Genomic DNA, 12,016 nt, shown 5'->3' with positions numbered 1-12,016 from the left:
ACTATTACTGTAACAAGTCTTTACATTGGCCCAAATAACTCTGTTTTTGTATAAAATGTCCAACCTTTTTTACATCAGAGTCATTTCTATATATAGGAAAACAAAAAGTACAACTACTTGAGACTCCTCAACAAGCATGAAGGGAGCTCGAAATCCTATCATTAATTACCTTATCCATATCTAAACAAACTAATTAATTACAAAGGTATTGCGCTGTGAAAACATAGAGTCCCATTCCCATTGAAACTCTAAGTCTATCTCCTCGTGTGCATTGATGCTTTCTTGAAATTTGACACCTGTATCACTTCAGTAATAGCCAAGACATGCTGGAGGAACATTCACTGAATGAGCAGCTTCGGATACTTGATATGTGGATGACTCATCAACTGATGAGGATCTGTGTCCTATGTTCACGGTCTCTGCCTCCCATTAGTCTTCATGCATTAAAAGACTATGCTCCAAGCCATTTAATTCTTCTAATAACCACGCATAATTCAATATGCCTTATGATCTGGACACTTTGTGAACTGAACAGGTGTACCACTCAAAATTTCGGTAACCCTACCAGAACCCTAATATTTCGGCTATAAAGTAACTTTAGGAAGACTTCAACCAAAGACAAAAATTTCACCTTTTCCTTACATACTCACACCTGTCACCTTTTGAATGCTTAGATAGCATTGTATAATCTCCATGCTGGCCTCGAGTCATCCCTTTTAAGATTTGCTGACCTCAGCATCAATTTCATTTTTTTCACATAAACAGTCATCTACAGCAGTTTCGTAGCGCGCTACGAAACTGCTGTAGGTAATCAAAACAAAGCATATGAGTCTTAAAGCACTGATGACTTAACTCCGTGATCTCTTCAGCTATTTTGTACAGGTGTAAAGGCTCCAAAAAGTTTCAAAATGATGACAGCCAAAATTTATCAAAACTTGAAAAGCAAATTTCCCCTTGGATTAATCAGCTAGTTTGCCTAGCTTCCTCTTTAAACTGCTAACTTCTTCCTTTAAAGCCTTGTTTTCTGCTCTTAAGCTTGTGTTCATTTGTTTCATGATTTTTGCCTGCTTCAGAGCTGGCACCGTCCACAAATATGCATCAGACACTGAGTCAGTTTGGCTCATTAGACTTGTTCTGCCTTTTATTACAGCCTTTTTATAATTTGCATATCTTACTGCCCTTTCCTTAGAAACATTTTTAATCTGAGGTATTTCTTCTTGTGTTGTTCCTGCTTGTTGCTTGATAGCAATGACATTTCCACCTTGACTGATGATAACCCTATTACCCTTATTTTTACTTTTGGCTGCTTGAACTGTTCTGGTCAAAACCTCAAGTACATCTGTACTAGGCACTTCTAAAGGTGCCTTCTCTTTCTGCGCTTTCTCCACTTCTTTCATTTGTCTTCTTGTGACTGGTCTACGTGGCTTGAAAGCATATTCTTTACTAGGCTCTTCAAATTTCAATCTTTTTGAAGCTCTTGGTTTTTTTGTACTTTCGGGTGAAGATTGAGTGAGGTCAATATGCATTGGCTGCACTGGGTGATCTTGCTCAAACTCTATTGGTTCAATCTGTATTGGCTGATCTTGCTCAAGTTCAATAGCTTCAAGTAAGTCATTTAAACTGCCTTTTGAAATAGGGCTTTCTTCCACAATAATTGACTTACCCTTTTCCTTGTTTAGTTGACCTCTGGTTTTCACCCTTGAAATCTTTTCAACTTCACTTGGTTTAGCTTCATCCTTCTTTTTCTGGATCTTCTGCTTTGATGACTGAGATGTCTCCTTAGATGATGGCTTAGGAGTTTCCTTTGCTGATGATTTAGGTGTCTCTTTTGCTGCCACAGACTTCTCTGATTTCCTTAACTTGGTTTTAGGCTTCTTTTGGTCAGTCACCTCTTTTCTAAGCTCAGCCAGAGTGGGTTCTTCACTCCTTTCTTCCCTTTCCCTCACAGGCAATGGAGTGAGGCCTGTTTTGCTTGGGAAGCCGGCCATAAACACAAATGAATCCCAATCTCTGCCAATCTTTTGTAAAGCATCCAACACCAGCAACTTTACTAAACCATGATGAAACAGGGATGTTTCACAACCATCTTTCTTTAACTGGATTTTATCACACATTTTACTAATGCTTCTGAACAAATAGAAAGGTATGTCTATTGAAACCTTACCTGTGAAATGCAACAAAAGTTTGAAGTGGTAGGAGTAAACTTTATTGTACCTTCCCTCGCATGTCAGGTATTTCTGGATGCATGTGAGGAGCATAGCATAATGTTCTTTTATGTAACTCCTTGGCACCGCTTTGGTGAGGTCCTCATTTACATAAGGTTCCTTCAAAAACTCTTTACAGGGACTCATGTCGAACTTAAAGTTTTTGAACCATTCTTGACCACCCCTCGGAATTTCAGTGACAGTGGAAATAGCTTCAGGAGACACAGGAAACTCTAACATTGACACCTTTGAATTCAGTCCAGTAAAATTCAATGCGAAAGCCTTCGTTACCTCTGCATGTCCTCCCTTCAATTTCTCGCAGAACCTCCAGCAACCAGCATTTCGAAAGGCTCTTGCTACACCTTCATCCCCGAGAGTAACATCTAACCCCTCCGGCTCTGTCCTCAAACACTTACCGGATCGATGTTCCCTCTTTTCCATCTTGCTTCGGATATTTTCGCACAGGAAACTAATGGCAGCTACAGCGCGAAAACAATCTCGACTTTGGAGTGCAGGCTCGCTTGCAATGATCCCTTTAAATGAGAACTTGGGATTCTCATACAGCAAACATGTTTACACATTATGAAAACACATTATGACATAACCATACCTCGTAAAATCCCTTAAGCTGACATTCATATGCATGACTCTGGACCTTATGGCGGAATGATGATTTATCATGACCGGGAGATGACATCAACTGACAAACATGAACGGACCTATGACTCACCCCTCCCGGATTTGACATTCCAAGAACAAGCGCTACAAAAACCCTGAAACCCCAATTTCGTAGCGCGGACAGTTCAAATTTAACAAAACGCGCTACGAAATGGCTGATAAACTGTACGCTGCGAAAAGACGGAATCATCATTGCGCAGCTAAATGGACCAAACAAACATGCGCTGCGAAACTGCGCAAAGTACTAATGACATGACATGTCTTAACTGACAATGATGGAGGGTATCTAACGATTTTTTCTTACACGAACTTACATCAATACCTTTTGAAATTCACATTTCAAAGTGACACACACATATAAACCTATTCACAAAACTGAAAACCTTTATATGAACTTTGTGGACAACATTACATACATGAACTATGGTTCTAAGTGATAACACGTATCATCCAAGAATTTTTCATTTATGTAATGTAAAGGAGGTTGCCCCCTCGAAGAGGCTGAATTCTAAGGCGTTGATCTCTCTTTTCTATCTTTTCTTGAGCTGGTTTCATAACATTTGGTATCAGAGCTTTGGATTCTAGGGTTTCGCTGCTCCAAACAGGTCATCGTGGCATTTTCGCTATAACTTTTTTCTGTGACGTTTCAGAAGTCGAAAAAAAAACCCATTTGAGAAGAAATCGCGCTGAACCTTGGGTCCGAATTTCAGAGATTTTCGTGCGATATTTTCGGAGATATGATCTGAGGAAGTTGGTCTTTTTGCAGACTCTTGAATTACACTCAAAACAGGTGACCTGGGGAAAATCGTCATAACTTTCTTTCTGAGCATCGGATTGAAATTTCGTAAGAAGGTACAAAAAGAGGACGGACTGTAGTTTTTGTTTATATATTTTTTAGAGTCAAAGGTTGAAACAGTGACACGTGGCACTTCATACAATTTCGCTCTACTGAACTAGTCTATAATCAGGTCACTGTGGGAGATTGTGCATAACTCTTTCTTGGAGAATCCAATTTGGATCAGACTAGTGGCATTGGAAAGAGGAAATAGAAGGCTACTACAGGTCACAATTTCAGAACTGGATGATTCGAAATTACAGAGATACATCAGATTCAATATCAGGCTTCTACAAAGTAAAAAAAGGTGTGTAGTTTTTTTTTTTTAATTTTTGCATAAGCTTGGTTTGAAGGAATTCAAAGGGCATAGTAAAGCATTATTATCGGTAACTGATGCCCCGAGGAAAGAAAATGCAAACACCTAGTAAGGAACCTGAAAGCTCTAGCATGACTCATGAAGAAGAGGAAGAAATGCTACATGATATATCAAAATTACAAGAACAAGTGCAACAAATGTCACGCTCACAAAAGCTAACAGATGCTAATATAAATGGCGTGGAATCTAAGATAAAGGGCATGGAAGCTCAAGTGAATAGCATGGATGCTAAAATTGATGGCATGGATGATAAGATGGAAGAATTGAAGATAAATATGAATACGTTGCTACAAGAAATGGTCACTAAGGGTGAAAGAGTACTAAAGGAAACTCATGATGAGAACAAAAGAAATGTTAATCATGATTCCATAGACTCTAATGTTGGATCGAAGACTCACCATGTTCCAAAAATCGATATGAGGAAGTTTGATGGCAAGGATCCCGCCACATGGATATTACAGATGGAGCAATTCTTCGATCTCAATAATGTGCAAAACACACAAAAGGTACGTATGGCAACTTTATATTTGGAACCAAATCAGTTTGTATGGTATCAATGGCTTTGTTCTCGTAAACAATTTATCACTTGGGCAATTTTTACGGAAGAATTGATAGCACATTATGAGGATACAAAAAGCAACACTTTTTTTAGCCAATTGATAAGTCTCAAACAAAAGGGTTCAATAATGGAGCACATTGAGGAGTTCCAAAAATTGAACATAAGGGTAAAAGATATTCCAGAGGAGCATAGGATTGATGTGTTCATAGGGTCTTTAAAGGATAATATCCAACATGATGTGCGCCTTTGGGAACCTGATTCATTAGAGAAGGCATTCAGGTTAGCAAGAAAAATGGAAAGCAAAATTATGGCAACTAGGAAGCATACCATTCACAACTATAAAGACGGAAGTGTTGTTGCCCATAGTCTTCCACAACCTACAAGGTTGACACCACAACAATTGGAAGAAAAAAGAGCAAAAGGGCTTTGTTACAATTGTGATAGCAAATACACAAAGGGTCATAAGTGTGCTGAGAAGAAATTATTCTACATAGATTGTGAAGAGGAAGAAGAAAAGGAGCAAGAAAGGTCAAAAGAAGAGGATATATTCCAGGAACAAAGCCTAGATGAAGAACAAATAAATCCGACCATATCTTGTAATGCATTGGCGGGAATTACCACTCCTCAAACCATCAAGATAGAAGGACAAATCAAGAAGAAAAAGGTAATAGTGTTGATTGATTCAGGAAGCACCCACAATTTTATTCATTGTAGGGTAGCAAAAGAATTGAATTGCTTCCTATATCCAGCACCAGAGTGTCAAGTGATGATTGCAAATGGAGGAACAATAAATTGTTCTGGAAAGTGCCATAATATCAAGCTATCCATGGGAGAATATGTATTGACTAGCCCAATGCTTTCCATTCCAATGGGAGGTGCTGATGTTGTACTAGGAGTCCAATGGCTACAATCCTTGGGTACAATAGCTTTTAATTTTCAAGAACTTTTCATGAAATTTTCTGTGGAAGGAAAGGAAGTTGAATTAAGGGGTATTGCAGGGAAACCAGGAAAGATAATCAGCTCTAATGGCATGACAAAGCTTCTAAAAAAGGAGCAAAGAGGTGTAATTGCACAATTATGTTCGCTAGATGTTTCCACATTGGAATCATCTATTTCTCCAGATCTCCAAAAAGTCCTGGACAATCATTCCAAGGTATTTGAGACTCCCAAAGGTCTCCCACCTATGCGTGATCATGATCATGCTATTCATCTGATTCCAGGAAGTGTTCCTCCAAACATCAGGCCGTACAGATATCCATATGTCCAAAAAAGTGAAATTGAACGTATGGTTGCAGAAATGCTAGAGGCTGGTATAATTCAACCGAGTCAAAGTTCTTTCTCAGCTCCAGTAGTATTGGTGCACAAGAAGGATGGATCATGGCGCATGTGTCCAGATTATAGGGAGCTCAACAAGCTCACTATTAAAGATAAGTTCCCCATTCCTGTCATTGATGAATTACTGGATGAATTGCATGGATCAATTTACTTCACCAAGTTGGATCTTCGTTCGGGATATCATCAAATCAGAATGAAGATTGAAGACATTCCGAAAACGGCATTTAGAACTCATGAGGGTCATTATGAATTTTTGGTCATGCCTTTTGGCCTTACCAATGCACCTTCAACATTTCAAGGTTTGATGAATTCAATTTTCAAACCATTCCTTAGAAAATTTGTGTTAGTATTTTTTGATGATATACTAATCTACAGCAAGTCTTGGAAGGATCATGTTGAACATGTTGACAAGGTGCTACAACTATTGGAGGAGAAACAATTATATGCAAAAAGATCCAAATGTTTCTTTGGAGTCCAGGAGGTGGAATATTTGGGTCATATTGTATCTCATGAAGGAGTTAAGGTAGACCCTAGCAAAATTAAAGCCATTAAGGAATGGAAAATCCCCACATCCATAAAGCATCTGCGAGGATTTCTTGGGTTGACAGGGTATTATCGCAAGTTTGTTAAGAATTATGGGAGAATAGCAGCACCTCTAACAACATTATTGAAGAAAGATTCATTTTCATGGACTCCGGAAGCAACAAAGGCCTTTGAACATCTTAAAGAGGCAATGTGCCAAGCACCGGTCTTAGCTACACCGGACTTCACAAAAACCTTTATTGTGGAATGTGATGCTTCAGGAAATGGAATTGGTGCTGTTCTAATGCAAGATGAAAGACCCATTGCTTTTGAAAGTCGTCCAATCAAGGGAAAGTTTTTAAGCAAAGCTATTTATGAGAAGGAAATGTTGGCAATACTCCATGCACTTAAGAAATGGCGACCCTACCTAATGGGAAGACACTTCAAGGTAAAAACGGATCATGATAGCCTTAAATACTTTTTAGAACAAAGATTATCCTCTGAAGAGCAACAAAAGTGGGTCACAAAGATGTTGGGTTATGACTTTGAAATCATCTACAAAAAAGGGAAGCAAAATGTGGTGGCAGATGCACTCTCAAGAAAGGATGAGGATGTGGAAGCATTGTTGTGTGCCATTTCTATTATCCAACCAGATTGGATAAACGAAGCAAAGGAGGAATGGAAGAATGACGAAGAAGTGTGGGCACTTATTCGAAAGCTACAACAAGATTCCAGTACTTCTGATACATTTAGCTGGAAAAATGATTCGTTATGGTACAAAGATCGCTTATACCTCTGTAAGAATTCCCAGCTAGATACAACAAGATTCTAGTACTTCTGATACATTTAGCTGGAAAAATGATTCGTTATGGTACAAAGATCGCTTATACCTCTGTAAGAATTCCCAGCTAAAACAAAAGATTCTTATGGAATTGCACACTTCTCCCTTAGGAGGGCACTCAGGATTTTTAAAAACTTACCACAGGGTTAAGAAGGAATTTTTTTGGGATGGCCTTAAATCAGATATTCAAAAGTTTGTGGCGGAATGTTTGGTTTGCCAACAAAATAAAGTTGAAACAATTAAGACACCGGGTCTATTACAACCTTTATCCATTCCAAGCCAACGTTGGGAGGAGGTTTCAATGGATTTTATCACAGGTTTACCCAAGTCTGAGGGAAAGAGTGTCATCATGGTGGTAGTTGACAGACTTACCAAGTATGCACACTTTTGTGCATTATCACATCCATTTAAAGCCAGTACAGTTTCTACTGCATTTATGGAAACAGTTCAAAAGCTACATGGAAACCCAAAGATTATTGTAAGTGACAGAGATCCCATTTTCACTGGAAATTTTTGGACAGAATTATTTTCTTGTCTTGGTACTCAGTTAGCTCATAGCTCATCTTATCATCCTCAATCTGATGGGCAAACTGAGATAGTAAACAAATGTTTGGAAGGATATCTTCGTTGCTTTGTATCTGATAAACAGACACAATGGGTCAAATGGTTGCCTCTGGCTGAATGGTGGTATAACACTTCCTTCCATACAGCAACAAAAATGACCCCATTTATGGCACTTTATGGGTATCAACCACCATCCATCACATCATATTTAAGAGAAAATTCTAAGGTTCAGGCAGTGGAACATCACATCGAACATCAACAACAAGTCCTCCAACTCTTAAAGGATAACCTCGTGTTGGCACAAAATAGAATGAAACAACAGGCAGATCAACATCGCAGTGAAAGAAGTTTTGATGTAGGTGATTGGGTATTCCTACGGCTACAACCATATAAGCAAATGTCCCTAAAGCAAGCTAAGAAGGATAATAAATTATCACCAAAGTATTATGGTCCGTACAAGGTGTTGGAAAAGATTGGTACTATGGCATACAAATTGGAGCTTCCTGCAGCTTCTCGATTGCACCCAGTTTTCCATGTTTCATGTTTAAAGAAGGTTATAGGCGACAAGCTCCCAGTTCAAACAATATTGCCAGAACTTGACGAGGAAGGAAAAATTATATTGGAACCGGAAGCAGTCACAGAAACAAGAACTCGACAGCTACGAAATCGATCAATTTCAGAGTATCTTATCAAGTGGAAGAACTTATCCGCTGAAGATTCCACATGGGAGGATGAGAATTTTATGCAGAAGTATCCAGAACTGCTCAAGCGTTGAGGACAACACTTTTTTGAAGGAGAGGGGCATGTTGGGTCCCTATAATACTAGTGATTACCCCATTACTATTGTAGTTATACCCCTTATTTATATTGTTGTGCCCCTATTACCCCCATATTGTTATTTCTGTGCCCCATAGAATCCCTCTATTATTATTTTTGTGGCTTTATATTATTATTGTTAGGTCGGCTGGATTATATTGTGATTCCTTAGACTCCTATATATAGAAAGGAGGTTTTGTCATTCGTATCATCCAAGAATTGTTCATTTATGTAATGTAAAGGAGGTTGCCCCCTCGAAGAGGCTGAATTCTAAGACGTTGATCTCTCTTTTCTATCTTTTCTTGAGCTGGTTTCATAACAGTGTCCATGATCTGATTAGTTGCAACTTGTTCCATGTAGTCTGGATTTAAATCTATTGGCATGAGCTGTCTGGCAATGTCGGATGTGTCCAATAATGGTGGAAAGTATGGCCAAAGGCGATCCACATTGAACACTAGGTGCAGGCCAAGGAATGGGGGAATGTTGAGCTCAAAATAATTATCTCCCACAGCCTTGGTGATGGTGTATGGCCCATATCGAAGTGGGAAAATCTTGTGGTGGGTCCCAGCGAGGTGGTCCTTCTACAAATGTAGCCAAACTTTGTCACCCACATTAGGAGAATTTTGAGGTCTAAAATAGGCCTCCTAAGGAAATTATAAAATAATAGTGGAAATAATAAAATAAGATTAGATTACATCATCAAATTTTAGAGGGGAGAAAGAAAAAAGCTATTTTTTCAACTTATCTCCCTATGGGTTTACTTAAATTTTGAGCAGTAACACTCGTTGGATGCATAATTTGATTCCTCATCCAAGGAGTACCCATGTTGCATACTTTCTATGGACCTTGCTACATGAAAAATGACAAATACATGAAAAACATGATTGCAATCATGTTTTTTCATGTATTTCTCATTTTTCGTGTAGCAGGGTCCATCAAAAGTATGCAACATGGGTACTCCTTGGATGAGGAATTAAATTTTTCATCCAACAAGCACTCTTGCTTGAAATTTGAGTAAAACCTTAGGGAGATAAGATGAAAATACGAGATGAAAAAATAGTTTTATTAATTTATTATTTTTAACCTTTTTTCGTTTTTGCTCCAAAAATGGTGAATCATCCCCCATGGTTGGCATCATCATCTTGAATCCTATTGGTTCTTATAAAGTTTATTTTAGTTGTAAATTTTTCTTAGGAGGCCCATTTTAGACCTCAAAATTCTCCTAATGCCTGGAACTTGTGTGGCACCACATGCTGAACATGTCGCTGCTTGTACTTAGCATTGGATTTTTCCAATGTGTCATGGACCTGTTGACGGATGTGTTGAATGTGATCAATGAAGCTATTTTTCTTGTCAGCTTCAAACTGGACATGAGCCGAATCTGTCTGAGTCACTACAAATGTTATAGCCACATCAATGGGACACAGTGGTTGGAATCCCAAGCCCACCTGAAAAGGGTTGTGGCCAGTCGAGCTGTGGAGAGCCTGATTGTAGCTGTGCTAGACATAGGGGAGGCTCTCATCCCATGTGCGTGGATTCTTTGAGTTGTACATGTGCATAATGTGTACAATCATCCTGTTGATGACCTCTGTTTAGCCATCAGTTTGGGGATGCAAATCTATGGACTTAGTGAGCTTGGTGTCCAACATCAACTAGAGACTAGACCAAATTGTACTGAGGAAATTGTTGTCCCGATCTGGGATGATAGACTATGCGATCCCAAAGTGTACCCACACTCGTTCAAAGAAGAGTTTAGCAGTGGATTCTACTGTGATACTCTTCTTGCAGGCCGCCATAATGACCATCTTTGAGAATCTATCGACGACCAAAAAAGCACAGTCGTTGCCATGCTTAGTAGAAGGAAGGCCTGAAATGTAATCCATGGAGATGGATTCCCAAGGTCGACTAGGGGTAGGCAACGGAGTATAGAAACCTTACTTCTTAATGGTCAGTTTGGAAATGGTGTAGGCAGTGCAAAATCTAATGTACTTCCCAAAATCCTGTTGAAGATTCAACCAATAGAAATACTTTTGCAATACTACCACCATTTTCTCAACCCAGAAATTCCTAGTGGCCCAACTGTAGTGCAATTCCCAAATCATCTTCGCACGCTCGCTTGAAGGAACACAAAAGTCTCCCACGTGGCATAACAAAGAATCCTAGAGGTGAAAATCTGGAACTTGCTGACCCTCCAAGAGCGTATGGTATGTGTGGCTGAATTCTGGGTCACTTTTGAAGAGAAGTGGCCAATCAGAAGTCTCATGCCCACAAGAGTAGAGCACGGTGGTTAACAGCATGATCGGTGGTTGGCTGAGACAGTTTGCAACATTATTCATGTTGCCATTCTTGTACTTGATATTCAAATGGAACTATTCCAGGTATGTGGACCACTTCTAATGGTGATCATTCTACAACTTCCCTTACATCTGTATGAACTGTAGGGGTCGATGGTCTGTGTGGATGACCGTTTCCTTCCCCAAAATGTAATGCTTCCATTGTCGACAGGCCTTCACAATGGAATACATCTCTTTGTCATAAGTGGGATACTTCCAAACTGTGTCTGAAAGTGCCTCACTATGAAATGCCACTGGATGCCCCTGTTGAGTAAGGACTACCCCAATAGCATAGTCAGAGGCATCTGTCTCGATCTCAAATGGTTTTTGCAAGTCTGGTAATGTGAGCACTAGTGCAGAGCAGAGGTGATATTTCAACTCTGCGAATGCATTCTGTTGAGATTTAGGCCAAAATAATTTTTCTTTCGCTCCTCCTTTGGTGACTTGAATCAAGGGCCCAATGATATGAGAGAACCCCGACATGAACCTGCAGTATAAATTGGAAAGACCCAGAAAGTTGCAGAGCTCTGTTAGAGTGGTTGGGGCTTGCCAATCCTGAATGACTTGGATCTTGGTTGGATCCACATGCACCCCTCGTTCATCAATAATGTATCCCAGATACTGAACATGGATCATGCCAAAAGTGCATTTTTCCAAATTGGCACATAGCTTCTGTTGTCACAGTGTTTGGAGAACCTGTAGGATGTGGTGGAGGTGCTATTCCCAACTCTGGGTGAAGATTATGATGTCATCCAAGTATACCACTACAAATTAGTTGGTGAATGGCTGTAAGATATCATCCATCAACCTCATGAAGGTTTGTAGGAGCATTTGTCAACCTGAAAGGCATAACCAACCATTCGAAAAGGCCCTCCTTGGCTTTGAAGGTAGTCTTCCGCACATCAGAGGGTTTGATTGGTACTGGGTGATATCTGGACTTCAGGTCAATCTTG

The sequence above is a fragment of the Pinus tabuliformis genome, chromosome 4_2, assembly GCF_031772625.1.
Source record: "Pinus tabuliformis cultivar Carrire ecotype Pingquan chromosome 4_2, CPIR1, whole genome shotgun sequence".
In the NCBI taxonomy this organism is placed as follows: Eukaryota; Viridiplantae; Streptophyta; class Pinopsida; order Pinales; family Pinaceae; genus Pinus; species Pinus tabuliformis.
Note: the sequence above shows the minus strand (reverse complement) of the source record.